The sequence below is a fragment of the Dipodomys spectabilis genome, unplaced genomic scaffold (assembly GCF_019054845.1).
Source record: "Dipodomys spectabilis isolate Male_0828 unplaced genomic scaffold, ASM1905484v1 ptg000226l, whole genome shotgun sequence".
NCBI lineage: Eukaryota > Metazoa > Chordata > Mammalia > Rodentia > Heteromyidae > Dipodomys > Dipodomys spectabilis.
In genome coordinates, this window is record NW_024870903.1 from 2,394,989 (window position 1) to 2,416,131 (window position 21,143).

Genomic DNA, 21,143 nt, shown 5'->3' on the forward strand with positions numbered 1-21,143 from the left:
TTCAGTCTACACATCTGTCTGTTTATATATTGGCCACTCCTAGGACATGAACTTGGGTCCTCAAATTTGCCCAACAACTTCACTTGCATCAGACTGGTATGCTAACATTGACCCATTCATGAAGTGGGCCTTCTAGGCCCTGAGTTCAAATCACAGAATTGCCAAATACTTAATCCTGGTGGAAGAAGCCAATTGTCCCACATGTTTTCCTTACCGGTCAAAGTCCTGGGTCTCAAGTATGATGTACAATATATATGCAAATCTATGTCCTATGTGATAGGATGTAAAAAATGTTATACATGCAATCATACTCACTAAAATACAAAACAAATAATTAAAAACAAAATAAAACAATTAATACACTAACTGTAATATGCAGTAAACATTTGTTTTTGGGTCTGGTTGCGGGGCCTGAACTCTGGGCTTGGGTGCTGTCTCTCAGCTCTTCAGCTCAAGGCTAGCACTCTACCACTTGAGCCACAGTGCCACTTCCGGCTTTTTTCTTTTTGCTTATGTGGTGCTGAGGAATCGAACCCAGGGCCTCAGGCATTCAAGGAAAGCGCTCTACCACTGAGCCACCTTCCCAGCCCCTGCAGTAAACAATTGAGAGTAAATGTAAGTCATGTATTTAAAATGTATACGAATATTTTTTTTGAATGCTAGGGTTGAATTCAGGCCCTGGGAACAGGCCTGACTTTCTTGTCTTCCAACACCGTGAGCTTGCCCTTCCCCCATAGTGCTGTAGATTTACCCAGATCCTGAGTTCAAATCCCAGGCCTGCCAGAAAAAAATGGCATGAATTCCAAGCCAAGGAGCCTCATAATTTTTAAAATATTTATAGTGTACATATGTATGTGTGTATATGTGTATGTATGTATGTATTTTTATTTTGCCACAGGGCTTGAACCCATGTCGTGGCAACTCTGCCTCAACTTTGATCACTCTACCCTGGGGTGCAGCCACTGGATCCACAGCCAATCCTGGGTTCCTAGGCCCCAAAGGCTGACAGGAAAAAAGTAAATAAATCAACACAGAATAAAACCGTTCAACTTGCAGATGGCTGACAGTTTTACATTTGTTTTCTTTGCAAGGTGACCATCCTGGATCTGAATGACACAGCTGAAAAATGCTCTTAACGTGGCTTACTGAAAGCTGGTGGGCTACCAGGGAAGCCATAGGCCAACATGGCAACATAGGCCCTGAGTTCAAAGCCCAGTTCTGACCCCTACCAATGGCAGGACATTCTAAGAGTCTCGTTCATATTCATAGGAATTCCAATGGAAGGTTTTGAATGTCCAGGTTAAATTAGTTCTTCCTGAATGATACTACTATAAAATTAGAGTGATTTTAGGAGGCCGATGGATTTTAATTAATATTTTTGACACATTAAAAGAATACAATTAATTACATGGACACAATAATTTCAGGACAGTGGTTGATTTAATTAATAATTCATTAAGGATGAAAACAATAATATTAATTACATGGAGTCATAATGAATATCCACGAATTGGTAGGAATGTAGCATATATAACTGAATCATGTATAAACATCTCTGGCACTATAAAGATCTATATTTATTTGTGTACTACCATCTGCATGTCAATCTGCTCTTATTTTGTCAACCCCTGGGGTTCGATCTCAGATGCTGGGATCTGCTTGTCAGCTCCATATGCCCCAGGCTGACATGCTGACACTCACCCACTTATGAGTTGGACCTTGTAGGCTGTAAGTTCAGATGCCAGCACTCACAAAAATTGAATCGTGGATTAAGAAGCCCAAAGTGACACATGTTTCCTTTTCTGTGAAAGGTCTGGGTGTCAGGTGTGAAGTTTCATACACAAGCAAATCTATGCCCTATGTAATAAATATTCCTTGTGTATTAACAGTCAATAAAATAAATGGTAGATAAATGAATAATACAAAAAGAATGAATACATTAATCACAATATGGAGTCAACATATGGGGCTTGATCTCAGGGTTGGGAACTGCCTGGCAGATGAATTGGCTAGCGGCTGCTGTGCTGACAGTCACCCATTCATGAATTAAACCTTGTAGGCCCTGAATTTAGATCCCAGCACTGCCAAAAATGTAATCATGGAGTGAGAAGCTGAGCATGACACATGTTTTCTTTTTCTTTGAAAGTGCTCGGTGTCAGGTAGGATGTATAATTCGTATGCAAATCTATATGTTATGTAAGAGGATGTCATAAATGTAATAAATGTCATAGGTGGAAAAATTATCACTACAGTAAATGATAAACAAATTGAATTAGTAGTGAATCATTGTAGGATAATATTAGATATAAGAACTATAGGACTGCATTAAGATGAATATTTTATTAAGCACTAACAGAATAAAAATTGCATGGAGACATAATTAAATACATAATAATTGGTAGTAACACATGATGCATACATAATTTAATTATATGTAGACATCTGTCTTGTTCTATAAAATATGTAATTATATGTATGGATGTATATACATATGTGATAAATAATAACAGGATATTGAGTAATTATTAATTAATGCTTTATTAATGGTTCAACTGGGACACATCATTAAACAGAGACATAATTTAATACCTAATAATTGGTAGTAATATTATCTATAATTTAATAATATACAGGCATCTCTTTTTGTGTATATAATATTTATATAGAGCAATCTCTATCTATTTATATCTTGTTCACTCCTGGGGCTCAGTGGTTGAGTTCTCACCTAGTAAGCACGAATCCCTGGTTTTGATTCCTTAGTGCCACATAAACAGAAAACCTGGAAGTTCTGCTGCCTTTCCTCAATTGAGTGCCAGCCTTGAGCACAAATGCTTAGGGACACTGTCGAAGCCCTTACTCAAGCCCCAGGACTGCTGCCAAAAAGGCAGAATGTTCTAACTGCAACTGTAGAAGGACAGGACTTCAAATACCTCATCACAAAGCAAGCTAGGAGTCTGGTGCTGAAAGCTTCCACCTAACCTGACTTAGCCAGATGTAAACGCCTGCAACCCAGCTGCAAGGAACCAGACGCTGCTGGCTTACCCCTATCATCCTGGCTGCTTGGGGGCTTTAAAACCCAGTCCTAGCAGGAAGTCTACGGGACACTTTAAAATGTGGCTTGAAGTGGTACAGCTTTAGCCTTGAGCAAATGTTATTAGAACGGTATCCCCATGCTTTGAGTTCCAGCACCCTGGGTAACTCCCCCCTCAAAAATACCATTAAACCATTAGATGTGAACTTGTTTGGTTTGTGAAATATTCCTCAAAGAATGGTGATACTGATGAAAGCACCCCAATCCTAATGACAGCTTATCGAATAGAGTTATGTGCTGAGTCCTTCATAAGATGCTCTCAGCTGAGTCCTGCAAAGAGTAACATGTGCTGTGTCCTTCATTGGGTGCACTCTTTCACCTGGTACTCGAAGACCTCCACAACTCAGATGATTATGCAGACAAGAATATTGAGGCTCAGATATGTCCCCATGGCAGAGACAAAATTATGTATTACTGAAGACTAGTGAGTTGTCTCCTGTGGACAATTGTTTTGTTTTGATTTTTCTCAGTCATGAACCTTGAACTCGGGGCCTAGGTGCTGACCCTTATCTCTTGGGCTCATGGCTAACACTCCACCACATGGAACCACTAACCACCTTGCAGCAGAATGCCACGGCCTAGGAGTTGATAGCTGAAGTCTGTTGCCTTGCCTTATAAGAAGTTGAGATCTGTGGATATGGGTTCCCAACTATCCCAGACACAAAAGGTCCTGAGACTATTATCTTCAATTCACCACTAAGACAACTGAAGTGGAAGCTGGGTGCTTGTGACTCATGCCTGTTATCCTAGCTACTCGGGAGGATGAGATCTGAGGATTATGGTTCAAAACTAACCTGGGCAGGAAAGTCCTTGAGACATATAGCTCCAATGAACCACCAGAAAACCTGAAGTAGCTCTGTGGCTCAAGTGGTAGAGCACAAACTTGAGCTGAAGAGCTCAGGGACAGCACCAGACCCAGACTTTAACTCCTACAACCTACAACAACAACAATAAAAAAAAACAGAAACAAACAAACAAACCTGACTTAGTGGTCTGGGAATGTGCCTTAGAGGTAGAGTACTTTGCATATATGAAACCCTGGGCTTGATTTCTCAGGACCACATCACTAGAAAAAAGCCTGAAGTGGCTCTGTGGCTCAAGTGGGAGAGGGCTATCCTTGTATAAGAGAAACTAGGTACAGTGCTCAGGTCCTGAGTTCAAGCTCCAGGACTGGTGTATGCACACATGTGTATGTGTGTGCATGAGCGTGTGCGCATGCACACACACACACACACACACACACACACACACACACACACATACACACACACACAGAGACCAGAAGTGAAGCTGTACGTGCATGTGTGTGTGCTAGAGAAAAACAGAAACATGAATATGCTTCTGGTGTGTTCTAGATACTTAAGGGTGTAGACAAAAAAAACATTCATAATTATTAGGTCATTTTATAGGCAAAGGGAGCAATGCAGAGAGTATGAGGATCGCTCCAGCTTTCGGTCCTCTCATCCTGAAACAGTAAATTCACTGCAGCTCAATGCTAAGTGACAAAGCTGGCATGTCCTGTGGACATTTGCTCCCAAATCCTGGGACACTCATTTCTCACTTTTGGCTTCAAACCTGTGACCAGAGGAGAAGATGAGGAGAGAAAATCCTTCTCAGAGAAAGCAGCTGTAAGAACATTGGGGTAGTTTACTTATAAATTCAAACCATTGGAATGACCCTGTTAAGAAGTCAGATTGTCCAGATTAAAAAATGAAGAAGAAAAGAAAGGCAGGTGCCAAGGGCTGCTGACTGTAATCTTAGCTCCTGAGGAGGCTGAGATGTAGAGAACCTTAGTTTGAATCCAGCCAGCATAGGAAAGTCCCTGACATTGTTATTTCTGAGAGATCAAAGAAAAACCCAGAAGTAAGGCTTGGATTCAAGGTTAATGCAATACCCTTGAGTAAAAGGAGCTCAGAGAGTATGCCTAGGCTCACAGTTCAACCCCAGGACCTGCAGCAATGATGGACCTATGATGCCTCTCCCAGGGTTCTGGAAGCTTGGGAAATCCAAGCACATGTCTGGTATCACAATGCTTCCTGTCATATGAGTCTGGTGAAGCTCATCAAGTTTTGAAATGTTTCACTTCTCTTAGTTGGGCCCTGGGTGGCTAGGTTTTGGGGTTGAACACAGGGACTAGGTGCTGACCATAGGCTCAGAGCAGAAGCCCGTGCGCGCGCGCGCACACACACACACACACACACAGACTAGAAGTGAAGCTGTGGCACAAAATGGTAAAGCTCTGGGTTTCTGCTCTGAGCTCATGGTCTCAAGATTTAGACTAAGGATTTCTGTGGAGCACCTCCTTGGCGAATCCTTGAGGAAAGCCGCTTGAAGCCTCCTCAGGAGATTGCCGTTCAAAGCCAGCCCAAGCAGGAATGTCTTTGAGACTCTTATCTCCAAAAACCAAAAGAAAACCAAAAGTGAAGCAGTGGCCCAGAGGGTAGAGCTCCAGCTTTGAGAGAGAAAGCCGAGCAGGAAAAACAGGCCAGACCAGGCAAGAAAGTTTGGAAGGTACTTATGTCCAATTAATGACCAGATGGCTTGAAGTGGAGCTGTGAGGGTGGTAGAGCCTCACCCTTGAGCAAAACAACTGAGGAACGCAGCGGGCTTTGAGATTAAGCCCTGGGATGGCCACAAAATAAATTAAAGAAGAGAATACCAAGTTATGTATCAGTGCCCTACCTACTTATGTGTGTATATTACCACCCTGAGTGCAAACAGACCATATTCAATGCTTCTGCTTTATTTACTGATTTATTTTTCAGATATACTCGTTGCACATACTGCACCATTCTTTTCATTTCAAGCCCATGGCTTTTCTCTTCCAGGGTAGCAGGCCTGTGTCTTTATATGATGCACACTTAAGCTCTCAACAGCCTTTATTTACATTTTATTATGAGGCCAAGGCAGGGACAGTGACAAATCAGGCAGGGGAAGAAAAGTGTTCATAGAAATAGCCAGTATTCAGAATTAAACTTGGGGACGTAAAATGGTAGCATACTTATGTAAAAACTACAATGAAGAAAAAGATGAGGGGGCTGGGTATTTGGATTAGTGAGAGAGTGCTTGCCTAGCATGCAAGAGCCCTGGGTTCGATTCCTCAGTAGCACACAGAAAAAAGCCAGAATTGGTGCTGTGGCTCAAGTAGCAGAGAGCTAGAAACAGTGCCCAGGCCTTGAGTTCATCCCAAAAACTGATAAGAGATCGCTAGCTATGTAGGTAAGTAGGAAGGAAGGTAGGTAGATAGGTGGATAGATAGATCTTGGACGTCAGGAGGAAAGAAGGGAATACTTCCCAGTGTGAGGCCTTCTGCAGGGAGCCAGGCCACCACATTGCCTTCACACAACCACAGAGCAGGAAGACTGTCTCTGTCCCACTTCTCAGGCAGCAGAAGGCCCAAGAGCCAAGAGGGCAGAGCCAGGTTCTAACTCAGGTGCTTAGAGACAGAAGAGAAAGGGCCCTGCCTCTCCTGGGACTGGGAATTTGCATTAATGATGTGCAGAATGAAGGAAAGAGAATGAATTGGCAGAGGTAGAAGAATGGTCTTTAAATCTGACAGATGGAGAGTCAAAATCCCATTCCTTAAGGCAGAGAGCAGGGTTTTTCTTCTCTGTTCCTCCCCTCTCCCTCTCTAAACTGGCTCTCTATTGTTAACCTAAAGATAGCCTGAGGCTCCCTTCACCTGAGAGAGGAAGGTTAATTAGTCATTGTTTGAAGAGGCTGAGAAAGGCCTGACCCTGGTGTAACTCTAACAAATGTTTCAGGGTTCCCCCCTTTGCTGGCTGTGCCTGGAATGCATGAAGTGCTTTTGCAGCTCACTTCCCTGTTGATTATGTACATTCTGCCTCCTAATCCTGCAAGCCTAGGTCTCTTCACCTAGCATGTCTTTTGAAACTGTTTTTGGTCCTTCAAATACAATGTTACACAGGAGTTCTTCCTGCTAACAGGGCTAGGGCTTGGATCCTGAATACTTCATTTGAACCCAGGATGGGTTAAAAATGTTTCTTTTCTGCTTCTATAGCTCAAGAATTCTAAGAACATTTAGAGTGCAAGTAACTTCTCATCACCAAGAGAAACACAGGAAGCTCTTGAACATCTGACCTTTCCAAAGTGGAAGTTAGATTGTCCTAGACTTTCCTGCCCTAGCTGGCTTCACCCTGTGATCCTCAGATCTCAGCCTCCTGAGCTAGGTGACGGGTGTGAGCCACTGCTGTTCTGCTGGGTTCAGAAGTGTAATGACATCAACAATACAAGTCAACTGCTCATCACAAAGGGCTTGGTGAGCATATTATGTCTTTCAACATTTGACCTTTCAGAACCCCGTAGGACACAAGGTTATAATGCTAGAGTCGGAGAGGCTGGGCATATGGATCTGCTACACTTGAACCTTGAGCTCTGATTTCAATTCTGCTATATATCAGCGTTCATTTTCCAGAGAATGTTCTCCTAATTAGCAAATAGAAAAAGTACTTTGATTAACCCTTAGTTTTTTCCAATTGTGTGAATTGAATCAAATCTAGGGACTTTTCCTGAGCAAGGCAAACACTGTATCACTTGATCCACAGCACCACGTGGGTTTTTTGGTGGTTCATTGGAGATAACAGTCTAACAGGCTTTCCTTGTCTAGGGTGACTTTGAACGGTGGTCTTCAGATCTCAGCCTCCAGAGAAGCTAGAGTTCCAAGTGTGAGCCACTGGCATATGGCCTATTGTTTTTGACAGTGTTGGGGCTTCTTTTCCTCAAGGCTAGTGCTCTACCACTTGAGCCCCTCCACAGCTTCTGGCTTTTTCTGAGTATGTGGCACTGAGGATTCAAACCCTGACATTCATGCAAGCTGAGTGAGCTCTTTACCACTAAGCCACATTTCTTGCCCCACCCTTACAATTTTATCCCTCAACTTGCCTATCCTCAAGAAAAGGCTTCTGACTATAAATCATCTAAAGAGATCACTATAGTAAGGTATCCAAAGGTAAAACACAGCTCATACTTGAGTGAGACTCTAAACATGTGAAGACTGTGACAAATGCCTCCATTTAATTATGTATCATGTTTCAACACTTAATAAAAGATTAATGAAAAATGAGTTAATGTCCTAAATTATTGTGTATAATTTTATAATGTATGTTCAAAATGTAATAAATATTATGTGTATAATAATAAAACAATAAATTAATGAATCAAATAAAAATAAAATACAAAATCAATAGTAATCATAATATGTAAAAAACATACATATGTAAGTATATATCATATATTACACATGTATAGAAATAGTTTTTCCATTGCAGGGCCTTCATTCAGTCCCTGGGAACTCTAGCCTGAATTTCTTTTCCTCAAGGACAGTGAGATTTGCCTTCACCTATGGTGCAAAAGAGTTACCTGGACAGTGAGATCAAATCCCAGCAATAGCAGAAATACTGGCACCAGTTCCAAGACTGAGACTTAATTTTTTTTAATGGAAGCTGTTATGTTTATTCAGTTTCATACTGAGCATTAAACAAAAATGCAGTGGTGAATTTTGTACAGCTATTCAGACATCCTTCCTTTACCCCTAAAGTGCTTCTCTGAGAACTATATTGTTTCATTTTGTACATTTTTATTGTAAAAATGTTGTACAGAGGGGTTACAGTTACATGAGCAAGGTAATGAGCACATTTCCTATTGAGCATTGTTGCTTCCTCCTTTGTTTTCCCCCTACCATACCTTCTCTACCATGTCCACAACTACTCCCACTGCCCAGGTCAGTGACTTATTTTTTTTTTGGCTTGGCACAGGGTTTGAATTCAAGTAGTGACAACACTGCACCTTCCCACACATTGCTACAGATTTACCAAGACCCTGAGTTCAAATCCTAGGCTAGGAAAGAAAACTGGCAGAAATTCCAAACAAATGAGCTTTATTTTTTTAATTTAATTAATTAATTAATTAATTTTTATTTGGTTTTTTTTTTTTGGTCAACAATGGGGCTTGAACTCATGTCATGGAAGTCTGCCTTAGCTTCGATCACCCTAGGCTGGGGTGCAGCATCTGGACCCATATTCGATTGGGGGATCTTAGGCCCAGAGGGATTGCAGGAAGAAAAAAAAAAGCTGGAAAGCACAAAAAGTGGTGAGCTGCAGAGGGCTGAAGGGTTTTAGGATTTTTTTCTTTGCAAGGTGACTATCCTGGGTCTTAATTACCTGGTTGCAAAGTGGAGCTGACCTGCCATTGCTGAAAGCTGGCGGGCTATCAGGGAAACCATAGGCCAACCTGTCAACATAGGCTCTTGGTTCAAACCCGGTCCTGACACCTAACAATGGTAGAAGAATGCAAGGGACTTGTTCCTATGCATATGAATGCCAACTGAAAGAGTAGTTCATGCACAAGTTGAGTCTAAAATTGGATGCAATAATCCTAGGTTGCTGATTGATCTTAATAGTTTATTAAGCATGAAAAGAATAATATTCCTGTAATGGTGGAATAATAAATACCTAAGTGTTGGTAGGAACATAGTAGGTGTCATTCAGTCATAGAAGGCTCTGGCACTGTTTACCAATGTTTATTTATTTGTATACCACCACCTGCCTATCTATTTATCGCTGTTTTGGCCAAACCTGGGGCACAAACTAGCGCCTAGTAACCACCTGACAGCTTCATTGGCTAGAGGATGCCATGCTCACACTCACCCATTCATGAATTCGGCCTGCTAGGCCCTGCATTCAGATCCTAGCAATACCAGGCATGATGGAGAACACATCTACAAATCTAGATGCTATGTGATAGGATGTAAACAATATAATAAATGGTATAGGTGTCATCAGAGTCAATAAAATAAATGGTAAATAAATGAATAAAACAAGAAATAAAATAAATAACCACACCAAACATGATATGGACTGAACATCTGTATGGAAGTAGAAATCCTTTCTTTAAAAGGTATATAAGGAGTATGTTTTCCAGGACTGAGGCTTGAATTCAGCCCCCCTAGGAGGAGGGAATGGCAGGAGAGCCTGAGATTCTCTTTTCTGGACCTAGAAAGAGCCATGGAATGCAATTGTTATCATCCTTGAATGAGTAGTTTGTGCATGATGGGAGTAGAAAATGATAGGCAAGACTCATGGGGTATCAATTATTTGTAATGAAGAATTGATGAAGCATGACAATAATCATCACAGTCATGAAATGGAGGAATCAGGAAAGATCCAAAAATCGGAAGTCACACGGTAGATTGGATTCCATCACAGGTCGCCTTCTCTCCTACTCTATACAAATACGTACTTATTTGCATACTAAATTCAGCTTATGAATGGATAACTATTGTGCTCTCCTTCTCCCTCCCCGGGGACTAAAACTCAGGTCCTGGGAATGGCCTAGCTCCTTGGTGGTTCACAGGCTGCTGTGCTCATATGGACCCATTCGCCAATTGGGCTTGCTAGGCCCCGAGTTCAGATCCCAGCCTGTCAAAATATTCATACTGATGTCAGAAGCCAATCGTTGCACCTGTTTTCTTTTCCTGTTTAAGTCCTGGGTCTCAGCTAGGATGGAGAATGCATGGGCCACCCTGTGGCCATGGGAATAGGGTGTCATCCACGTCAGCCGAGTTTTACCTGTCATCATATACTCAAGAAAATACACAATATATCCATGAATAGCATGCAAAATAGAGAATAACTACATTAAGGCACGATGCAGTCCAAACACAGATGTGAATATACATCCCATGTTTTAATGATGAATTGAGGACTCTTGTGGCCTCCCTAGGGCTTGATCTCAGCTCCTGGGAACAGCCCAGCTCCTTAGTGGTTCACAGGCTGGTGTGCTCACGTGGACTCATTGGGCAGTTGGGCCTCCTAGGCCCCGAGTGTGAATCCCAGCACTGCCAAAAATTCACCCTGATGTGAGAAGCCAGTCATTGCACCTGTTTTCCTGTGCTTTGCAAGTTCTGGGTCTCAAGTAGAATGGAGAATGTATAAGCAACTCTATACTCATGGGACTAGGTTGTCATCCAGGTCACCACAGTTATATCTGTCATCTTATACTCAAGAAAATACACAATATATCAATGAATAAGAGACAAAATAAAGATGCTGCCCACCCATGTATGGAAATATAGATCCTTGGTTTAATTATGAATTTATGACTATATTGTCCCCCACCAGGGCTCGATCTCAGGTGTAGGGAATGACCTAGTGCCTTAGTGGCTCACAGGCTGGTGTGCTCACGATGACCCTTTCACCAATTGGGTCTGCTAGGCCTTGACTTCAAATCTTAGCACAGCCAAAAGTTTCATCCTTATGTGAGAATCCAATCAATCTACCTGTTTTCCTTTCCTGTGAAAGTCCTGGGTCTCAGAGAGGATGGAGAATGCTATATAGGCAACTCTATAGCCATAGAAATAGGTTGTCCAGGTCAGCACAGTTATATCTGTCACCATACTCAATAATATACACAATATATCCATGAATAAATAAAATTTAAAAAAATCTACACTGAATGCAAGATGCATACGACACCTGTAGGTAAAGAGAGATCCTATGTTTAAAAAAGATGGGTTTATTATTTTGTCCAGTGCTGGGGCTTCAAATTAGGCTCTGGACTGGAACTGACATTCTAGTCTTTAAGGATGGAGAGCTTCCCCTTCCCCCACTGTGCAACAGAGCTACCCAGACTTGAGTTAAAATCTCAGCACTAACAAAAGATTCCTCCTTATGTCAGAAGGCAATCGTTGCACATGTTTTCCTCTCCTGTGAAAGTCCTGGGTCTCAACAAGGATGGAGAATGCATAGGCAACCCTATAACCATAGGAACAGGTTGTTATCCATGTCAGCACAGTTATACCTGTCACCATACTCAATAAAATACACAATACCTCCATGAATTAGTCACAAAATAAGAAGTACACTGAATGCAAAATGCTGTCCACACATGTATGTAAACATAGATCCTATGTTTAAATAATGAATTTATGACTATCGTGGGGCACCCTGAGGATCAATGTCAGATCCTGGGAATGGCCTAGCTCCTTAGTTGCTCACAGGCTGGTTTGTTCACCTTGACCTATTCACCAATTGGTCCTGCTAGGCCCTGAGACAGATCCCAGCATTACCAAGTGGATCATGAAGTAAGAAACTGAGTGTGAAAATTATTTTTCTTTTCTCTGAGAGTCCCGGGTGTTAGGCATGATGGAGAACATGTCTACAAATCTAGATGCTATGTGATAGTATATCATCAATGTAATCAATGGAGTGGGTGTCATCGTAGTAAATAAAATCAATGGTAAATAAATGAATAAAAAAATACAAGGAACAACCACACCAAACATGTATGGACTGAACATCTATAGGTAAGTATAAATCCTATCTTTACAATGTATATAAATAGTATGTTTTCCAGGGCTGGGGCTTGAATTCGTGCCTAATGAACAGGCCTGACTTTCTTATCTTCAAGTATGGTAAGATTCCGCTTCATCCACAGTGCTGCAGGTGTACCCAGACCCTGAGTTCAAATCGAAAACCATGCAGAATAAACAGTGCAAATTGCAAGCCAGAGAGCTAATTTATTTTTTATTTTATTTTATTTTATGCTCAGCACGGCACTTGAACTCAGGTCGTGGCAACTCTGCCTCATCTTTGATCACTCAAGGCTGGGATGGAGCCACTGGACCCATAGCTGCTCCTGGGATCCTAAACCCCCAGGCCTTTCAGGGAAAAAATGCACAGAAAAATGCTGTGAGACAGCTTTTTATGTTTTCTTCCTTTGCACAGTGACCTCCTGGGTCTAAATGACACTTTTGCAAAGGGTACTTCACCTTGCATTGCTGAAGGCTGACAGAATACCGGGAAAACCATAGGCCCACGTGGCAATGTAAGCCCTGATTTCGAATCCCTGTCCTGACACAACCAATGGCAGGAGATACTAAGAGACTTATTCTCATCCATAGGAATAACAATGGAATGTTATCAATGTCACGGTTGAATGAGTTGATTGTGAATGATGCTTCTATAAAATTAGACAGCATAATTTCAGGAGGCTGATTGATTTTATTTAATATTATGAAGCATTAAAAGAATACTATTACAGGAACACAATAATTTCAAGACACAGATTTCATTAATAATTTAAAGATGAAAACAATAACAATAATTACATGGAGGTATAATAAATATCCAAGAATTGGTACAAATGTAGTCTATATAAGTGAATAATGGACAGACATCTCTGGAATGGTATAAAGATATATATTTATTAGTATACAGCCACCTGCGTGTCAATCTGTTCTTATTTTGTCAACCCCTGGGACTCGATCTTAGGTCGTAGGAACTGCCTGTCAGCTCAATTTGCCCCAGGATGGCATGTGGACACTCACCCATTCATTAATTTGGCCTTGTAGGCCATGAGTTCAGATGCCAGCACTCCCAAATAATGAATCGTGGAGTAAGAATCTGATGGTGACATGTTTTCCTTTACTGTGAATCTTCTGAGTGTCAGGTATGAAGTGGAATACATATGCAGACCTATGTCCTATGTAATCAATGTAATCAATGTTCTATGTGTCATAATAGTCAATAAAATAAATGGTCAATACATGATTAAAACAAAAAATAAAATGAATAACTCCACTGAATGCAATATGGAGTCAACATATGTATATAAATATAAATTATATATGGAAATTATACATGAGTAGGATGTTTTCTAGTGGTGGGGATCAATTTCAGGCCTAAGGAACAGACTTGATTTTCTTGACTTCAAGGAGGAAATCTTCCCCTTCCCACACAGTGCAAGAGAGTTACCCAGACCATGAGTTCCAATCCCAGTCTTGGCAGAAAAAAATGGCACCTTTATAGTATATAAGGTCCATTTCTTAGGTATTTCATTATGCCTCCATTTTATGAATGTGATTGTTTAAATGCTTAATAAAGTATTAATTAAAATCAATCAGTGTCTTATAATATAATTGTGTATCATTTTATCCTAGAATTATTCAAGAACTGTTCAATCATGACTTACATCACATTCCATTGGTAATCATATGGATAGGAACAAGTTTCTTAGGATCTCCTACCATTTAGAGGTGGCAGGACCAGGATTCGAATAGTGGGCTCCAGCTCCCACCACTTCAACCTGAGGATAGGGAACTCACCAGTCTGTCCAAGAACATAAACAAGACCAGTGATTAGGCAGGCCCAGTGGCTCTCAGCAATCCTCCTTGTTACTTACAAGGCTGTGATGGGAGGATCAAAGTTATCCTAAGTAGGAAAGTCCTTGAGACCCCTGTCCAACTTCAGTGCCAACAAAGCCAGAAGAAGAGCCGTGTAGCTCTTGTGGTAGAGGGCTAGCCTTGAGCAAAAGCAGCTCATGGACTGTGCCCAGATCCTGAGTTCAAGGTTTGGGACTGGCAACAAATAGACACACACAAGAATCTGTGCAGCCATCTGGCTAAAGCAGGTTACCCTCTTGTCCCCAACTGAATTGGACATAGTTCCCTGGGAAAGTGGCTGGGGGAGTTGCTGTCATCTTGACTCTGCCCATGCTGCGTGCATCACATGATTCTGGCCACACCACCATTCTTTCAGGTTTCTTTCTGACCAATGGAATACAAGAATGGTGGCCACGCCCACATTCCATGCTGCCTTGTACCCCCTGGGATTCCCTAGGTTGGTTGTCACCACTACCAGCAGTTGAAGAAGGTAGAGATGGCTGAGTAGTGAGCAAGAGTCTTGAAGCTACTTTGGAGTAGGAAATTGATGTGCCCTCCTGCTTCCCAGCCCCCTCCCCTGCTTCCTCCAAGGCACTGCATTTCAAACCTCAGATGGTGGCAAGCTGCTAGCAGGCTTGCAGCCCTGGCCTGGTCCCGGCCCCTAGTCCTCTGCTCTGGACCTGAGTGTCTGCAATGCCCCCTCCATTGCTGCTCACCCCACCAGGAGCATCCACCAACAACTTCTCCCAGCAGCACAGGTGAGTGGCCGCCCAGTGGGACTGCACCCTGCGACACCCGTACCTGGTGACACCCCCCCAGGTCACAGACTTGCACCTCCCTCACACCCCACAGTCCAGCCAGGGTTCTGCCACTAATGTGCCCCAAGGGTAGGGGCTGGGTGACAACCCGGGGATCCCACTCCCATCCCTAGTGACCAATGTCCCAGGAAAAGGGCAGATGCAGTGATGGGTGAAAAGGGAGCACCACATGGTCCCTGGCCTGAAGCAGTGGGAGCTACAGAGCCATGCATCTGCACCCTTTCTCTCCCTAGTGGGAACTTGGTGGCTTTAGTCAAAGGTGGGGAACAGCACCTCCACACCTGCCTTCTCGGGTCTTTTCCTTTTTTCTGGGCATGGGGGTTGTTGGATGCAGAAGATAGACCCCCCCCTTGCTGTGTGAGCTCTTGTCTTCTGTGCTTGGTCATCCTTTCACCTGAAGAGGGTCCCAGAAAATCCCAGGAGGGAGGTGAAGGGCGCTGGGGGTCAAAGCAGAAGGTGAATATCTGGGAGGAATAACCCCAACACCCCCCACACACACATACACCCGGCCTGTTTCCCTACCCTTCAGCTGTCAACAGTTCTCACAGGGTCATCACCTTTCCCAGCTCTGCCAGTATGTTCTGATGCTTGGTCCATTTGGTCTCCTCGTCCTTCCCAAGAATCCACCAATTAGCCCAGAAGCATGTAGGTCAGAAGGAAGGAGTATGTCGATGTATGTAGCCTCAGGACTCCATCCATTTCACCAACAATGCCCCACCCCTGGTCAGACACCCCTCTGAGGTCAATTCTTTCCTGGACAACCAGCTATCATCAGGCTCGGTAGGCTTTTCACCTCTACCTTAAAATCTTCTCACTATTTTGCTACATAGATGAGTTGGCCCTGTAAAAGGCTGTTCTAGGGTAGCTCGCTTGATTTCGGGGTTTCTGGCTAAAGTTCTCTTTGTCAGAGTTTTTCTAGTTAGTTCATTATGCAAAAGGTAGAAGGTTTAATCTTTGCTTTTGTTTACTTAGGTTTTTCTTTCATCATTCCCTTACGGTACTTTATCTATAGCGCTAAAGTTAAATTTTCTATCACCTATACTAATTTTTGGTAAATGGTTTGATTTATGTGTATGTTATAGTTAATTTGGTAGTTTGTTAGGCTAGATATAGTTCAAAATATTCATTAGGATTGAAATCTTCTGAGTGTAAGTCAGATGCTTTGTTTAAGCTATATTTTGATTCTTCCAAGTGCACTTTCCAGTACACTTACCTTGTTACGACTTGTCTCCTCTCAGTCTTTTATAATTAGGCGTTATGGACTTTTAATTGTTAAGGTTTTGAGGAGGGTGACGGGCGGTGTGTGCGTGCTTCATTGCTCGATTCAATTAAACACTCTAGTTTTAATTTACTACTAAATCCTCCTTTATTCTATGGGTTTCACATAGAGTTTCGTAATGTTCTAGGATTAGAAAATGTAGCCCATTTCGCTCCACTCCATGGGCTACACCTTGACCTAACTTCTTTAGTATTTACTTTTTTAGCTTACTTTGTTTCCTTTTTAGGGTCAGCTGAAGATGGCGGTATATAGGCTGAATTAGCAAGGAGTGGTAAGGTAGATCGGGGATCATCGATTATGGAACAGGCTCCTCTAGATGGATATAAAGCACCGCCAAGTCCTTTGAGTTTTAAGCGGTGGCTTGTAGTTCTCTGGCGAATAGTAGTGTTATGAACTATTTATGTTTATGGCTAGATATAGTGGGGTATCTAATCCCAGTTTAGGCTATAGCTTTAGTGCTGCAAAAATTAGAGTCACCTTCGTTGTTTATTTTTGCTTTGACTTTGGCTTTTTACAGCGGAGTCAAGTCTTAACTCTATTTGTTTATTTGTTTAGGATTTTAGCACTCTTTACGCCGTTGGAATATTAACTTGGGTCTTTCGTATGACCGCGGTGGCTGGCACGAAATTTACCGACCCTAATGGAGTCAGCATAACTTAGTCAAACTTTCGTTCATTGCTTAAATTTTATCACTGCTGTATCCCGTGGGGGTGTGGTTAGACTTAGTGTTTTTAGCTGCGTGTTTGGGTACGCGTGCTTTATACTTGCTCCTTGTGGTCTGTAGAAAACATAGGGCTGAACTCACTGGTTTACGGATATTTGCATGTGTAATTTTGCTGACAGTTAATATTAAGGCTAGGACCAAACCTTTATGCTTATGGAATCTTTATGATTCATCTAGGCATTTTCAGTGCCTTGCTTTATAATTTAAGCTACGTAAACTAGTAGATTTAGGGAATGTATGTTGTGACAAAGTTTTTGGTTAGTTAATTTTGAAGAGCTGGTTGTGTAAAGGTGTGATAAGGTGATAGGGACTAAAGTGTTAATTTAGAATAATTGCTCCTAATAGGTCTACTAAAATCCTGTTTTTGGCTCACTTCTAGGTAAAGTGATGGGTTGAGTGGGAAGTTAGTATTAATTCTTTTTTATGTCTTATAAGCATTCATAAAATACTCGAGAGCTTAATCTTTTGGGGGTCTTGAATATTAGACAGGAAGTCCAGCTTGACTGTAATTGACTATATCAAGCCTTTGACGGCTCAGCTGAGCCTCGCATCCCGAAAATAAAAAAATACCAAAGGCATGACAGAACAGTTATGTTGATCATGGGCTGATTAGACATTAATCCATCGAGATGTCTTATTTAAGAGGAACGTGTGGGCGGTTTTACAGCTTATGGCCCTGAGGTAAGAACCAGATGTCAGGTATAGTTTCATATTAGCTACCCCCAAGTGTCATGGGCCCGGAGTGAGAAGAGAGGTCCTAGTGGGCGGGTTGATGGTTTCACGGAGGATGGTAGATTAAGAGACCACCAATGGAAGGGGATAGTCATTTGGACGAGGATAGACATAATAGGATGGTTTATGCACGTATCATGGAAAATCTAGTCTTTCGAACATTAATTTAAGTTACTGTGACGATATTCATGTTGTTGTGGTTGAATTGTGAGATTAAGATTTAATGTATTATGTACGATAGTTAGTTTAATGTACTGTACGATATTAATGTGGTAATAAAATAATGCACGAATTACATACAAGGAGTAGTTGAAGTAGAATTCCAGCTTTGGGAGTTGGAGGTAGGATGTAAAATCTTCTCCTTGATGCTTTGAGAGGAGGGGCTCCTCATTTCAGGTTTACAAGACCTGAGTAATTATTATACTATCAAAGCTTCTTCATTTTAATATTTTGTTTTCGATGATTCCTGCGATTGGCATGAGGGCTAGGATAATTGTGAAGTATGAAAGGGATGCGATTTGTCCGATGATGATAAATGGTCGTTCAACTGGTTGGCCTCCAATTCATGTTAGGATTAGGACATCGGACACTAATAATCAGAATAGGAATTGGCTGATGGGTCGGAATATCAGGCTTCGTTGGCTGGCTGTTTGAATATGTGGTAGTAGGGCTAGAATGAGGATTGAGAGAACTAATGCGATGACTCCTCCTAGTTTATTAGGGATTGAGCGTAGAATGGCGTATGCAAAAAGGAAATATCATTCTGGTTTAATATGTGGTGGAGTATTTAAGGGATTTGCGGGTGAATAATTGTCTGGGTCTCCTAATAGATCTGGAAAAAATAAAACTAGAGTGAGGAAGAAGGCTAGGAGAAGTACGATTCCTAGGAAGTCTTTGGTTGTGTAGTATGGGTGGAATGGGATTTTATCACAGTCTGATGGGATTCCCAGGGGGTTGTTGGATCCGGTTTCATGAAGGAAGAGAAGGTGTACTATGGCTATGGCGGCGATGATGAATGGTAGGATGAAGTGGAATGCGAAGAATCGGTTGAGGGTAGCTTTATCTACTGAGAAACCCCCTCAGATTCATTCTACAAGGTCTGTTCCAATGTATGGGATGGCTGATAGGAGGTTAGTAATGACGGTTGCTCCCCAGAAAGATATTTGGCCTCAAGGGAGTACGTAGCCTATGAAAGCTGTGGCTATTGTTAGAAATAATAGGATGATGCCGATGTTTCAGGTTTCTATGTAGGAGTAGGAGCCGTAATAGATTCCTCGGCCGATGTGTAGGTATAGGCAAATAAAGAAGAGGGCTGCTCCGTTGGCATGGATGTAGCGGATTAGTCACCCGTAGTTCACATCTCGGCAAATATGGGTGACGGATGAGAATGCTGTGAGAGTATTGGGTGTGTAGTGTATGGCTAGGAAGAGGCCTGAGGTGATTTGAATAATTAGGCACATTCCTAGGAGTGATCCAAAGTTTCATCAACCAGAGATGTTTGATGGCGCTGGGAGGTCAATAAATGCGTGATTAACTAGTTTTATTAGTGGATGGGTTTTTCGTATAATTGTCATTATAGGTTACTATAGTTGAATGGACAACGATGGTTTTTCATGTCATTAGTCTTGGTTTTAAATCCATGTAGTAATTATGACATATTTAATGTATATTTTATTAACAATCATGGTAGTGGGATTTGTTGGTGTTGCTGCGAAACCTTCTCCTATTTATGCTGGTTTAGGGTTAATTGTAAGTGGTGGAGTGGGGTGTGGGTTAATGATGATTTATGGTAGTTCATATATAGGATTAATGGTGTTTTTAATTTATTTGGGAGGTATGTTGGTGGTGTTTGGTTATACTACTGCTATGGCTACTGAGGAGTATCCTGAGGCTTGGAGTTCAAATATTTGGCTGTGAATGTTGCTTTTATTAGGTGTGATTATGGAAGCTATGTTGGTGGTTTATGTTCTCGGGGATGAGGGGGTAGATATGTTGGAGAATGTTTATGATGTGGATGAGTGGGTTGTAATTGATAATGATGAGATGGTATTGGTTCGGGAAGATTCGGTAGGTGTAGGGGCTATATATAGTTATGGTAGTTGATTAATAGTTGTAGCAGGGTGGTCTTTGTTTGTTGGTGTATTTATTATTGTGGAAGTAACACGAGGTGTTTAGATTACTGTAATTGTAAGGATTATTATTGATAGGAGGAACGATAGGAAGTAAATTGTGATTAGTCCTTTGTGGTTTGATGTTGAAGTTGAAGCTGTTTGTTGAAGTGAGCTGATAAGTTTGGGTATGGATTTTTCAGTTCAGATATAATCTAATGTTGATGTGGCTATTTTTTGGTTGAAAGATAGGTTGTAATATGGAATTAGGCGGTGGATTATTAGTGGGAAATAGCCTAATAGGTTTGAAAAGTTGTAGTGGTATGTGTTTGGGTAAAGTTTTAAGTGAAGTGTTATAGAGTTGAGTTCTATTGCAATAACAAATCCTGTTAGTGTAATGATAAGTGCTGTGAGTTTGATAATGGTTGGTATGGTTATAGTTTGGGTAGTGATTGGGTTGATGAAATTTGAAATGATATATCCTGCAAAGATACTGCAAAGATACACAAAGATACACAAAGGCGTGTGATAGGGTTTGTTAGGTTTGGGTGGTTTTCATTGATGTTAGTGATGGGTTGAAATCGTGGATTATTGGTTAGAACAAAAAAGATGATTCGTGTACTGTAGGCTGCAGTAAGTGAGGTTGCGATGAGAGTAATGATTAGGGCTCAGGCGTTTGTATACGACGTATTCATTGCTTCGATGATGAGGTCTTTGGAGTAAAATCCTGTGAGGAAAGGTATGCCTGTGAGTGCTAGGCTGCCAGTGATTAGGGCTGAAGTGGTGAATGGAAGGATTTTGGCTAAGCCTCCTATTTTTCGGATGTCTTGTTCGTCGTTTAGGCTGTGGATAATTGATCCTGAACATATAAATAGTATGGCTTTGAAGAAAGCGTGTGTGCAGATGTGTAGGAAGGATAGGTATGGTTGATTGATTCCTAGGGTGACTATTATTAATCCTAGTTTGCTGGAAGTTGAGAATGCGATAATTTTTTTAATATCATTTTGTGTAAGGGCGCAGATAGCTGTGAATAGGGTTGTTAGGGCGCCAATACATAGAATGAGGGTGAGTATTTTTTGGTTGTTTTGAATAATAGGGTGGAAACGGATTAGAAGGAAGATTCCTGCAACAACTATTGTGCTGGAATGGAGTAGAGCTGATACGGGTGTTGGACCTTCTATTGCTGAGGGAAGTCATGGATGTAGGCTGAAT

General features: G+C 41.6%; 1 long non-coding RNA gene across 1 annotated transcript; it reads right to left on the reverse strand.

Annotated features, from left to right (window-relative positions):
- Positions 1 to 162: 162 nt before the first annotated feature.
- LOC122123206 lies at positions 163 to 19,144 on the reverse strand. Its single transcript, XR_006150343.1, has 3 exons — positions 15,848 to 19,144; positions 10,034 to 10,038; positions 163 to 175 (listed from the first exon to the last, which is right to left on the reverse strand). It is a non-coding gene; the product is annotated as an uncharacterized LOC122123206 (long non-coding RNA).
- Positions 19,145 to 21,143: the final 1,999 nt, after the last annotated feature.